Below are 14,088 nucleotides of genomic sequence, written 5' to 3' on the forward strand. Positions count from 1 at the left end.
TTTGATAGGCAATGCTATATTAGCTTGTTTGCATCTACTTGTATTTAGGGAATTTGATTATATGCTCTCAGTAGGAGTCTTGGAAGGCACAACTTTAACTTGTGGTTTAATTTTAGATGTTGTTTCACTTTTACCTTCTTTCAGTGGCAGGAATTATTGTTCTTGGTCCTATTCTTTCCTTTTTTTCACCATCCTCAGTATTGTACACTTGGTCAAGCTGTTTAACTCTTCAATTCAGAAGGAAAAATATATTTTTAGGGGGGAGAAGGAGATATTGATAGGAAATTAAGTATTAAGGTTTTGGTGGGATCTGACTGGTACCAGAGCCAGTGCAAAAGGGAAAGGCAGAACATACCTGGCAGGTTGCAGGGAGTAGCAGGGCAATGAGTCCGCCCCCCAAGCTGTTTGGTTTAGTGTCTTGTATCCCTTCAGCCTCATTCTTTCATTTTTAATTTCATTCATATCGGGTACACTTGCAAACTCTTGCAGCAGTACTAGTCTATAGCTGTCTTGAGCAAGCAGGTATAGTATTTATATGGGAAAAAAAATGTAAGAGGACCCTACTCAAAATTATGTACTTTTTTCTTTGCAGGCACAGTGCACTGCTGTGTGTTTTATATGGTACATCTAGTAGTTAACTGGCTTGTTGAAAACCCCTTTGCTTCTGCATCTACTGCTGTCCAACACACAATTTTGTGTCGTTGTTCCAAGGCTGACGTAAGTCTCTTCTCTCTGCCACTGTGATAAACCACGTGCTTCAAATTCAAGTGGTTTCTTCCCTGAGTGATCTATTTCTTTTTTTATGTGGTCTTTTTACTAGACTGTGTCCCATCATCACAAATTGCAGCAGATCAGCAGGACTACCTGTGGCATAAGGTAAAGGGATAAATAACTCTGATCAAGCCCTTCTTAGCTGTGTCTGTGGCTTTAATAAAAGGAGGCACATTTCCTACTGCTTAGTTTATGCTGGCTCTAGTATTTGTCTGATCATCCAGTAAATCAGTTCAGCTTGCTGAAAGACCAGATACTAATCTGGCAAAAACTGTGTTTTGGGCTTTTTTTGTTCTCATTTTGCTGTGTTCATGGGCTGAATTGACTCTCTGATTGAAGGGATTGGTAGAGAGGGGAAGAGGAGGCAAGACTGTTCCCACTTGCCAAGTAGCAAACCATGTAATTCAGCCTCAGCTGTGAAGCAAAAGGCTGGAAACCCACAGCCTGAGCTGATCTAACGGCTGGCTAGTGGTCGGGTCGGTCTCCACCAGCTGAGCTCAACAAAAGGTCTGTCAAATGCCAGAGGAGTGGGAGGCTGGATCTGGCTGACAAGCTGGCTTAGCCACACAGCTACTGTTAGAGATGATGGTGAGCAAAATTAACACTGTAGTGCTGTGTTGCATAGTACAGTAGTCTTTTGAGTTTGTAGCAGTCATTCTGACAATGAATATTTTCACTTTATTATGCTACTAATGTGCTTTTAAGACCAGGTTATAGGCTATGTGTGAGTTACCATGCATCCACTTTGTGCAAATATTCTAGTTCTTCCTTTAATGATGACAGGCCTCAGTATGGGCTTGAGGAATCTTCAGAGTTGAGTTGACTACACATAGGACATGTGCATCAAACAGTTCCAGAGTGTTCTGGACCTGCTGCTGGACCAGATTTTTGTGTGGTTTTGTGCTGTGGTGGTTTTGTGTTTTTTCTGCTTCCCTTCCTACAGTTGTTTCTGCAAGAGTTGTTTCAGTCATGGCTATCTAACTCAACATTTTTTAATAACCTGGATGTTCTCTGATACCTTAGATCAACAAAATGCTGTCATATGAAGGTCTTCAGAGAGAGTTTTGACTGCATGCTTCTGCAGATCTCCTTGAGAGATGTTACACTCCACAACTTTGTTTGTCGCTGAACCAGCTTATCTCATTTTGACGTTGTATCATAAAGACTTTTAGTTACTGTGATTGGCTTTAACACTTCCTCCTCCTTTCAGCATTTTCTGCACAATGCTGTTGTAGGTGTTATGTATTAGTGCATGTTATGACTCCTATAAGCAGTAGATTTAAATGAGGTTTTTCGCCAAAAATTGTTACTTGGCTCTGGCATACTTGTAGATAGCACTGATAAATGTTTGGAAACTTTCATTTCCATAGATTAAATTTCATACTCGAATTCAAATCTTGGATGCTAGCTATAGTTTGTATTGTGTCACTAGTGCTTTGCTTTCCCATGGTTCAAGAAGCCTGGAAATGTAAAGGTTAGTAGCATCTTTGCGAAAGATACCAAACATATTTGAAATTTAAGTGACATTAAGTATGTCTGACTGTGTACATCTGCAAAATGCAAATGTATTGGTGGGGAAGTAGATGCTACTTTTTGTATGTGCAACAAAAGAAAACTAAATACTGTACCAAAAGTGGAGAATGGCATATTGGAATACATCCGTGTAATTTCAAGGGACTTAAAACACAATCAGCAGTCTTGGCAGGTGACCAAGGGCACAGGCGGCTTCTGGAACTCTTCCAGCCACTAATGGAGTGTGGATTCTGATTAAATTTAACTGTGGTCACTGTATCTTGGTCTGCTTGTTTCTCTAAGTGTTAAAATGTATGCTTTTCTAATGATTAATATTTCATTTTAAAATCTATTGTAATACTCAAAGGCAGCTGTACAGTATCCTCATGACATGGATCTTTCCTATATGTATAAGCACAGTAAAGATTGAAACACCAGAGTTATGTGAGCGGAAGCTGTCTACTACATCACATCTTCTAGGGTTCTACTATAAAAACTAGCTGTTCTAAAAGCTTGAAAATATTTTTGTGTTGGCAGCCTCAAATCTTCCCAAGAAACACTGCTGCATTACTTATATGAAGTCTGTTCTATTGTTGAGATAATTAACTGGTTAAAAAAAAATCTAATGTATCAGAATTGTGGTGTGGTGGATGGGGCCTTTGATAAGACTTCAGGCTTGTAGTTTGGATACAAGCCTGCTGGATCACTTGCCTGCTCAGCTGTTTTACTGCAGCTGGAATGGATGCAAAGAAATGGAAGGATAGAGTGATTCCTCATGCTTCAAGATATGTTGCTGCAGAGAGGAACATATTAAAGCAAGCCGTAGGATGAATGTATTCCTTCAATTTGATTTTGAAGAAATGGGGCATTTATCAAATGTCAGACCCCAGAGAATAAATGCATAAAAATTACTAGGCTAATGTCAAAGACAAGTCTAGTTCTGCAAGTGTGTTCCTGTTAAAATACTTAAAAATGCTTTTTACTTGGATACCATAACTAGTTTGGGAGAATGGGAAAGTAGATTACTGTAGCATTTATGAGTGTTGGTATGATTAAATGGAGTAGGTAGCTATATATCGGATTAGTTCAGCTCTCCATGTAAAGTACATTAGGTTTGTGTGTGTGGTGGTTTTGTGTGTTCAGTTTGTTTTTGTGTGGTGTTTTTGGTTTTTTTTGTGGGTTTTTTGGTGTATTATGTGTTTGTCATGTTAAGGAGTCAATCTATTTGAATTCCATAGCAATAAAAAGTGAAGTTTCCAGACAGATCTGGAAAACATTTTGGACAGTTGATGCAAAAACATAACTGCATGAGTGTCTGTGAAAATGGTTATGCCTCATTAAACTTCTTGTAAAGAATTGATGAGAAGCCTTCAAATAAGCTATATCTGTAAGAAGTAGAAATCATCCATCTGAATGATTTGAGAAACTCTTTAGGTTCTTGTTTCATAGCTGTTTTTGTTCCCAATTATTAATATAGCATTTTGCAATACAGTGATGTAACTGCAGTCATATCATATAGATAGCTTTTAGTGTCTTTGAACTGCCTTTGTCATTTCTTCAGTATTGTTAAATTCTGCAAGAAAATTTATGATGTTGTAGTGTGCTCTTACATATGTATTTTGTTATAATAAAGGTCTGTGAATTTTAAATCACAGAATGGTCAGGGTTGGAAGGGACCTCTGGAGATCTAGTCCAACCCACCTGCTAAAGCAGGTTCACCAGAGCAAATCACACAGCAATGTGTCCAGGTGGGTTTGAATGTCTCCAGAGATGAGACTCCACAACCTCTCTGGGCAGCCTGTTCCAGTGCTCTGGCACCCCCAAAGGAAAAAAGTTTCTCCTCATTCAGATGGAACCTCCTGTGCTTTAGTCTGTGCCCGTTGCCCCTTATCCTATCACTGGGCACCACTGAAAGGAGTCTGGTCCTGTCCTCTTGATGGGTCCAATTAATTGCTGCATTTCTCTCTCCAGTCTTGCCTTCAGTCCTTGCAGCAGTTTCCAGTTAGCCTGAGAATTGTTGGAGGTGAACAGGCTGAAGTCTACTTATGTATAGTGAGGCTTCAAAGTTCCTGCTCAACTTCATTATGTTTCTGATGAGATTCCACCAATACTTACCACATTGTATCTTTAAACAAGAATCCCGAGTCTTTGCTGTGCCTGGGGTTTTTTTTATGCTGAAGGTATAGAGCAAGGCTGCATAGAGAAGGGAGGCTGTTATGTGCAGAGTAGTATCTTTATTAAATGGGAATGTGTATTGTGCAGAGGAGCTAAAAAAAATTAAATCGTATTGAGACTAAGGCAATTAAAACTAAGGTGGAAGTTAAGGGAAAGTAAAACCAGGGAGTTGTATTCTGTCCATCACTGAAAAAACCCATAAGGTTAAGTGGCTTGTTAGTTATGATGAGGTGAGTATTACAGATACATGTATTTCAAGATGTTTTAAGGCCAATGTTATACTTTTAGTCTGAAGAAGTATTCAATATTTCCAAGACAAGTGTGAATGTCAGTTGGATGTTAAATATGCCAAGTACTGTAATCTTATTTTTAACACTGATGTTTGGGAGGAAGACTAATGAAATAAAAATCAAATTTATTTTTAGTATTTCTGAACCTCTATTGTGCCTTCTGGGTAAATCAAGGTCCTGCCTTCACACTCTGGAACTACAAGGTAAACTGTTTTGAAGTGCATTGGCTTTGTTATAAGTACCATTGTTATAGAAAGTGATGAGAACTAATTCTGTAGCTAATGCAAATTTAATGTTGTGGTGTAAATTACAGATATTCTTATCTCTCTGAAGTGATGCACAGCTTGTGGGTAGGAAAATGAATAAAATTAAGACTGCATGACACTGTTCAGGTCTTTCTAGTCCTTGTGCTGAACAGTAATAGTTAAAGTCCACAAGTTTTGTTTTATTACTTGAATGTAACTTTATAGGTTTTTTTTATGTAAAGGCCTTATGTAGTGACATATAAGTATCATCTATTGTATAGTGTGTGTATGATACACATGAACTAACACCTGAAAGAGTGAAAGACAGCTGTGCTTCTATGTAGTTGCTGTATTAATTTTTTGGAGGAGAGTTTCACTTTCCTGTCAAATAGCAATTGACCCTTTTGAAGCTGTCATATGTCAGATAAATCTAACAGGTCCATGAGCAGATATCACAAAGCTAGCACTGGGAAGAAGCAGCCAAGTATGTATTTAGGATAATTTTCTACTTCTTAACTGAGTACAGTTTCTTAATGTGAATCTGATAATTAAGATTGTGGTTTTGTATTTGTGGTGTGTTGTTGTTTGGTTTGTGATTTTTTTTTTGTTGTGGGGTTTTTTTGTTTTTGTTGTGTGTGTTTTGTTTTGGGTTTTTTTGGTTGGTTTGGTTTTTTATTTGATCCTGGATTTAACTCCTGTCTTGCAAACATAACTTGACTTCCCTCTCCCCCTCATTACAGCACCAACCCAAACGATAGCTTGAGGTTTCTGTGAGACAGTGAGCACTTTAGCTTGTACAGCACCTTCTGTTCCTACACGTTCTGCTGTCAGTGTCTGTGAAGGGTTGTTCTTCAGTGTCTGTGTATAGTCCAGTACCTTTTGGAAAACCATTGGTTTGCATGAAGCAGAGAATTCGGTTGGTTCTACTCTTTCCTTTCTCAAATGCACCAAAAGTTTCATGCCTGGCTCACAGTCTGGGTTCTGCTTTCCCTTACTATGCAAGTCACTACAGGCCGGGGGGGGAAGAAGTACCAGCTTATTTACAGTGGTAGTTGGAGGAAGAAAGCTTCATAGAGAAATATCTCTAATGTATGGGTATTTCCAGCTTGCTTTACAATATCAAAAGGCTTGAGTTTGGTCTGATCAGAGCATTCATGCCTGGAGAAAAGGAGGCTGAGGGGAGACCTTATTTTCTACAGCTACCTGAAAGGAGGTTGCACCATGGGGGGTGTTGGTCTTTTCTCCAAAGTAATAAGTTATAGGACAAAACAGCCTCAAGTTGTACCAGAGGAGGTTTAGATTTGATATTAGGAAAAAGTTCTCCATGGAAAAGGGTTGTGAAGCATTGGAACAGGCTGCCCAGGGAAGTGGTGGAGTCACCATCCCTGGAGGTTTTAAGAAGCCATGTATGTACATGTGGTGCTTAGGGACATGGTTCAGTGGCAGAGTTGGCAGCATTAGGTTAACAGTCAAACTCTACAATATTAAAGGTCTTTTTCAACCTAAATTATTTTACGTTTTAAAGGATACTTACTACAATTGTTTCTTCACTGATGTGACATGAAAGCAAAGTGAGTTTGAGCACAGAAAATACATGAAAGGAAGGTGATATTCTGCAGCAAGTGGCTTAATGTCTATAGCATGCTCGTGTATATCTGGATACTCTTACTCCAGATTGTTTCAACTTGATCATAAATGCAATGTATAAGTATGTTTTCCTATACTTATGGAAATTCTTAAGACATATTTAGTTATTTCAGAAAATCCATTGTCTTCCCCCATTCCCACCTTTTAGCAAATATTGGAAAAAACATGTATTGAGCTATGTCCCTTCCTTCTGTTTGGGGGATAAGGGGTTTGGGGGAAGAGATAGGAAGGGACTATTTAAAAGAAGGAAAAAAGACAAACCCTAAAACTTTGGCCATAAAGTGTAGCTTTCTCTTAGCTGTTGCAGTTGGTTTCCCCATGCACTGAGTAATTCTTGGCCTTATGAATGTTCCATAAGGGTTGGAGTTTTTCCTCTGTGCTGAGATCTGTATGTTTTTGCAGTTATTTGACTTGTGAGAATGCCAGCATATATAGTTGCGTTGAAATAAACACTCTATTATGCATGTCAGGTTTCTGCTTGATGAGTTGAAATAGCTACTATAACCCTGAAAGGCTTACTGAAAATGAATTCCTCCTTGCTGTGATGTGTGGAACATGCGGTTAAAAGTAATATTGCTTTTATAAGGCATCTTAAGTAAGAGTTTTTATAAATAAAGAACTTTTTACAAGGGCTACACCAAAAATGAAATGTAGGGCTATATTCTTGTCTACAGTATATCTATAAAGCTTTTTGTATTGTCCAAGCAAGAATATAGCAGTACCACCTATATCTGATATTTACTGGCTGTTGCTTGCATCCGGTTAGTGTGTGTATCTGACTAAAACAAAAACATTAAGTAACTTGCCTATCATCAGTTTTAGTCATAAACCAGCATCATATTGTTTACCTAAATTACTGATTTATGCAATATATCCACAGATCACTCAAACCACATTGAATTTATCTGTTTTAAATGATGGCAGCAGAAATTCCTGAGGCACATGGGGACTTCAACTGACATATTGTGTATATGAGACAATGCATATGAAAGGATCAGGTTCAAGATAAGCAGTCATTGTGTACTTGAAGTGAAAAATTATGCTAGTGCTCTTGTATCTTGTTCCACAACTGTAAACTCATCTGTATGTGAAAGCAGACATGTGCTTAGCCTATCTGCAAAAACTTTTTAATATAAATGTGATAGCATTGAGATAATGTTAGTGTGTAATTAATCGTATCTTTGAGCACAAATGCACTGTTCTGTCCTGTCATCTCTTCTTTGAAAACGTTTCGTAGATCAATCTTGTTTCTGTATAAACCCTTTTTGAAGCCTTTTAAACTGAACCTTGATTTAGTATGTGCGTGACCTATGATCAATGTAAAGGCACTGTCCTCCTGTTCAGAGCAGTTCACAAGTAACAAGCTACTGTCATGTACTTGTTTCCTGTAATAGTCAGTGTTTGTAAAGCATTCTTGTGTGTGAAACGTTTTGTGTAGTTTGTCAATAATCCACATGGACCCTGTCTACAAGAACATTTTGTTGAACTGCCCCACGGTCTTGATAATAATAATAATGTTGTGGAGTTCTGGGGGGGTTTTGATCTGAGTGTTTTGTTGTTTGTGGTGGTGGTGTTGATTTGTTTTGTCTGTCTTTTATCTATTTTTTTCTCATATGTTATTTATGTGGAAACTGGTGCTTATATCTTGCAGTTAGTGAAGGAGTTGGTGAACAAATAAAGCTCAGCAACCACTTTATATATTAAAAGAAACACTACCATCTGGCAGAGATTTAGGAGAGCCATAATTCTAACTTTATATAGTGTCTGTGCTTCTGTATCTTTGGACTTTTTGTGTACCCTCCTTTTTTTTCAGGGGACAGACATAATTTAAGAGTCAATGGAAGTGTCTGCTTGTGTAACACAAATACTGTGGTGTGGACCACCTGTGCTTATTACACACTTCTCATCACACAGCATGGCTCAAAAGAATGATAGATGAGAGCAGACTAGTTTGTATTCTTTAAAAGAATATTTAAGCCTTTCTAATCTTTTGTACATCATCCAATACATGTATCAAAGTCTTGTCTCATTCAAAGAGTGCTATAAAAAAGACAGGAAACATCTTAAAAGGAAAGTAATTAGACTTCTCAAGACCTGAGTCTCACGGTGACATGGAGCATAGTGAAGGAGATGGAGATACAGGATGTGGAGACAGTATCTGAAGCCAGGTGCCAGTGTGTGCCATCTAGCAAGAGAATTGCAAAAGAGCAGAAGAAAGTGGGGTAGTATGAAAGAGACAACTTAAAAGCCAGAAAACTGCCTTCAAAATAAAACAGAAAAAAGAAGGAATGTTAAGTGAGTTAAGTAAAAATGAGTCTAGTAGTCTAGATGTTAAAACACTGGAAAGTTTGTGGTTTACAAAAGGTATCAAAACTGATAATGCTTGCTTTCTACAGATCAGGAAGTTTCCAGACTGCCTCTAGGAATTGCTGCTGATTGGGATGTAAATAGAGCACATGTAGTAGATACAGCCTTTGCACAAAAATTAAATTGTATCTTTGTTTGGGGGAGGAAACTGGGGCATGTTTTGGTTTCTGAACTCTTCTCTGTGAGGGACTCCTCAACTGCTGGGTCTAACACAGAGACAGGAGAAGAGTTTGTGGAAGTAGCTGGCAACATGGTCAGCAGCAAAGTACCAGGACAGGATAGTATTCACTCTGGTTCTTGAAACTCAGAGATGAAATAACAGAATTGCTGTTCTTGTCTAAATCTACCAGGTAGCAAGGGTGTAGAGAATGGCAGGTGTGAATCCAAAGTTCAGGTAAGGGATACTGTAGTACTTGTGGTGCTGCAATCTAGATGTCTGGAACAGTTAAGTTAGTAGTGTTATTGTGGAGGCTCTTGGAGGCCAAATAACTGGGTAAGAGTGATTTTTGGTGTCTCTAATTCCAGAGTGGATTTTGAGAGGGTCTTTCACTAGCTTTAGAGGGAGCTGGGTAGGCATAGCATAATAAGGGAAGGCCTGTGTGTGGATAAATCCCTATAAGACAAAGAACATAGAGTAGAAGTAAATGCTTGGCTTTATCGATAAAGTCACTTCTAGGCAGGACAAATGACTGTGGGAATCTTAATGTTTTCCTAATTACCTGGGAGAGCCCTGGTGACCGGTGGAGAAGAAAGCTTGCTGGTGATCTTACATTATTTAATATAGTAAGGGTGAGGCACAACTGCGAAGAGCCACAGAAGAACTCAAGTGACTGAATTTCTGATGTTGTAATTTGTCAAGGTAGCTACCTGAATGTGATGCATTGAGGAGGACAGCCCCAGCTTTGCATATAGTGATGGATGCTAAACTGGCCCTAACCTTTCAGGAGTGAGGTCTTGGCATATATCAACATTCAACAGGAGTCAACTGAGCAGTTGTTGTGAGGAATAAAGAGTAAACCAAAAAAGGTTGCTGTGCTACTGTGTAAATCCAGCTTGCATCCACATTTTTGAATGGTATGTGTGGTCCCTTCTTTCAGCTAAGAGGTAGAGCTTAAAGCTCAGTCAAAGGCAACCAGGATGATCAAAGATATGGAACAGCTTTGATTTAAAGACTTCACTTAGAGTCAAAACTTCTCAGGCTGGAAAATGATGACTGAAGGAGATGTGAATTCTCAAAACTCATAAGTTAAACTGAGGACTGGGTAGGAAGTGATTTTTCCCTTTTTCCATTAAAGGTGTGGAAGTCAGGTTCAAAACAACCAGGTGGTTCTTTATGCAGCAAATTAGAGGTTTTAGAGAATATAAGCTAACAATCTTTATTTAATCTTTGATTACAAATCATTGTGACATACTGTAGACTTGCTGCCTACATTGCAAGAGGAGCACTGAATTTTAAACTATTAGGATGATAGACATTTGCTTTGTCAGTGACAAGTTATTGCTACTCCAGTTCAAAATTAATGTTTTTCTGTATTTCTTAAACATATTACAGCACAGTAGAAGTTTAATTGAATTCTAATGATCTTGCTGTAGTGAATTTGAAACCAATCCAAATATAGTGTTGCCTTTAAGTTTTTTCTTTTACTTGCCTTAAAGGCTTTCTTAGCTAATTATTTGTAGTTTGATTATGTATATTATAATTGTTATTAAAATAGTCTAAATAAAAATTCTTCTGAGAAATGTTGCAGTATGTGGTTACTCATAAGTTCATACAGAGGGTGCTACTCTGGTAGAGCTTAATGTTCCCTTCATCAGTTTAACCTGTGAGACTTCAATCAATTTTATGTTAGACACTGTACAAAAGGTTCATCACTGCGAGGGAGGCAACTGATAATCAAGACCTGCTTAGTCTTTGCTTTAACCTCTAATCTTGGTGCTTTCAGTTATCCACCTGGATAATTGAAATGATGACCCTTACTTTCCCTTGTAAAAGGACAGATGGAGGGAAAGCTTTGCTGAACAGTTTACTGTAAGAAGTAAATCTTGCCCTTGTCCTTGACACACCACCTCAGCTAAAATTAAAGATTGTTTCCTTGATTCAAGTAATGTAATCAGCAGCTAGGTTAATAGCTTCTCTTCAAACACAGGATTTTTACAGTTGATACTTTTCAAGCCTTTTCCTCAAGTGCTGCATCATCCAGCAGTGGTGGTGCTTACTTACATGGACCACTGGCTTCCTTCAGCATATTTGTCTTGCTGTGTTAGCTTCATCTCACTCTCCTTTGTGAAAATGAAATCTGGTATTGTATGGAGTGTTATCATCATCATTTAACTTCTGTGTTAAGATGTGTAAGAATTAGTGAAGATTAATTTTTTTTCCTATAGCTTTTAGCCAAGGAGACTAATAAAGTACAAAACTATGAGAAGTGACCTTTTATCAAAGTCCAAAGCTCCCACTTGTTCTCTTTGAGTCTTAATGAAAAACTGTAGCGCTGAAATGAAATGAAGGAATTGGAATGAGCAATCAGAGGTGGACACTGATCTCTTTATGGTATCTAAGAACAACAGTGAAACTGCTTTGATGCTTTTATTTAGGCTTTAACAGGATCTGAGCAGAGTAACTAACCTGACTAATGACATAAAACAAAGTATTAAAGGAAAGTAATTAATGATTTCTTACCTACTTCTCTGTAATATGTGATATGTAGTTAGTTTTCTATTCAACGTACTTTTTGTTTAAGTGAAAGGGGTTTTTAAATTTTTTTATGTGAATATTTCAAGAGGTTTTCATATGACAGCATGAAGTGTACATTTACATGCCTTGCATTTGTTACATTCATGGTAGACTTGAAGTTTCTGGATACTTTGTGACTAGATTCTGTTGCCCTCTTATCATAAAGCACATCTGATGTGTAAAGCTGCTCAGTTGGATTGAGTTTATACAAAAAGATGACTTGAAAAACTAGTAATAGATATTGCTGGAAGTTAAAGACATACTTTCTAATATAAAACCTCTTAAACCTCACTGATATTACCATATGTGGTCTCAGTTATAAAAAGACTGCTTGGAATACATGGAAGTTTGTCACTTTCTAGTTGTGTCATTCTCTCTGCCTGAGGGAGGATGAAAGTGTTCTTCATTTTCCTTTGTATGATAACTAAGAAACACAGAAAAAGGGAGAAGTTATTTTGAAATTTGAACATGTTGTCTATGCACAGAGGCACTATAATCCTGTCATTCTGTTGTTTTGGGTTTGCCTTGTAATTTTGCCTTTTAGGGTCTGTTTCTGTGAGCAAATATTCTGTGTTAAAAGTTGTATTGATGGGTCTACAAACTGAAATGGAGACACTGCACACACTGCTTCTACTTTTCTTTGGTCGACTTGAATCATGTACAACAGGAAAATTTTACTTTGTATCATCTTTGCCATACCTGTAAGTGAAGGGAGATGTCTGTGGATGTCAACGGGATGATCAAAGGTGGCATCAGTTGCTTCTGTGAGCTCGGCATCAGGCTTCACTGATGTGGACACTGTTGATTCTGTTCCTTGATTGAGGTGACATCATAGCATGTTATTGAAATACAAGCTGTTCCATTTAGCGTCTGGAAAAAGCAAACAAAAACCAAACACAAACAAAAAAACCTGAACACAACCCTAAACAAAAACCGAACCAACAGAACAAAAACTGTCTGGATCAGCAGACTTTTAATCTGCGGTTTTATGAGGATATTTAAGGAGTATTTTAGGGTCAGAAGAGGCTCATCCTGTTCTCTTGCCCTGTAATGCTTCCTTTCTACTCAAAAGCAGTTTATTTCTGGTTGTACAACACCTTTGCCTCACAGGCAGCCACTCTTACATTGTCAGAGAGCTGATCATGTTTCTGCTCTTTGCTGTAAATTGCTTTAAGGCTTCGAAGTGTATAAAAGAACATGGACTACAGCTCTAACATCTGTAGTTTGTTTGTATGCTGAAGTATCTTATTAGGTCCAGTAACATTAAGTGTTTATAGTCATTTAGGTACAGATTTCCACACTAAGTTTAAAAAAAAAAGTTTTAGGGGGATCAACAATGGTGAAGGGTCTGGAGCACAAGTCTTAAAGAGGAGCAACTGAGAGAACTGGGGCTGTTCAGCCTGGAGAACAGGAGGCTGAGGGGAAGACTGTATCGCTGTCTACAACTACCTGAGATTGTAGCATGGAGGGTGTTGGTCTCTTCTCCCGAGTAAAAAGTGATAAGACAAGGGGAAGTGGCCTCAAGTTGCACTGTGGCAGGTTTATGTTGCGTGTTAGAAAAAAGTTCTCCATGGAAAGTGTTGTCAGATGTTGGAACAGGCTGCCCAGGGAAGTGGTTGATTCACCATCCCTGGTGGTGGTTAAAAGCCATGTAGATGTGGTGCTTAGGGATGTGGTTTAGTGGCAGTGTTGGCAGTGTCAGGTTAACTGGACTTAAATATCTTAAGTCTTTTCCAACCTAAACAATTCTATGATTCTATAGTAAGGGCAATATTTGTTGACCAGGGTCATTGGAAGAAGGTCAGAAGACAGCTGTGTTGACTTACAATCAGGGCAATTACTGCCAAATGACCTTGTTCTAAGAGATTATTAAAGATTTGTAATGTTTTTTAAGAGACCTGTTAGCTTTTGTTGTGCAAATTGATTCAGTTGTTCCTGAATTAAAACTGTAACTGTCAGTGATACATGGGTATCAATGATTTTTTTGAAATTAAATCTGTAGGAAGAAAATATTTCCCAGGACATGTGATAGTTAATCCTGTTTAAGTGAAACTGTGAAACAAATGGCTGTCTCAGGTAACTGTACAAGCAGCATGAAAGGAAGTTTGATTTTTTTCTTCACCCCCAAGTGCCAGCACATGTGGGAGGGGAGACTGAAACTGTTAAGCCCTAATACCCCTGCCTTCCCCCTATCCATATTTATAAGTTGTTTCTCAGTCTAGTATGTACTTCCTCTTACCCTTTACTTCAACTGTTTGTGTCTGTTCATTTCTTCTCTGTTCCTCTAGTGATCCCAATAAAGGTGAATGCATTTAGCTTTTTTCTGTCCTGTATTTTGTACTCAAAA

At 38.2% G+C, this 14,088-nt stretch overlaps 1 protein-coding gene across 5 annotated transcripts in view; it reads left to right on the top strand.

Annotated features, from left to right (window-relative positions):
* Positions 1 to 14,088, top strand: part of PIP4K2A (phosphatidylinositol-5-phosphate 4-kinase type 2 alpha) — a 120,065-nt gene that overhangs the window by 17,356 nt on the left and 88,621 nt on the right. Inside the window, exon 1 of one of the 5 annotated variants that reach the window (XM_065050789.1) lies at positions 858 to 876. The exons of the other annotated variants lie outside the window; for them this stretch is intronic. The gene's annotated coding sequence lies outside the window, so the exon portion shown is untranslated. Of the gene's footprint in view, positions 1 to 857; positions 877 to 14,088 lie in introns of those variants that run through there. 5 annotated transcript variants of the gene reach the window in all.

This window comes from Columba livia, chromosome 2 (assembly GCF_036013475.1).
Source record: "Columba livia isolate bColLiv1 breed racing homer chromosome 2, bColLiv1.pat.W.v2, whole genome shotgun sequence".
In the NCBI taxonomy this organism is placed as follows: domain Eukaryota; kingdom Metazoa; phylum Chordata; class Aves; order Columbiformes; family Columbidae; genus Columba; species Columba livia.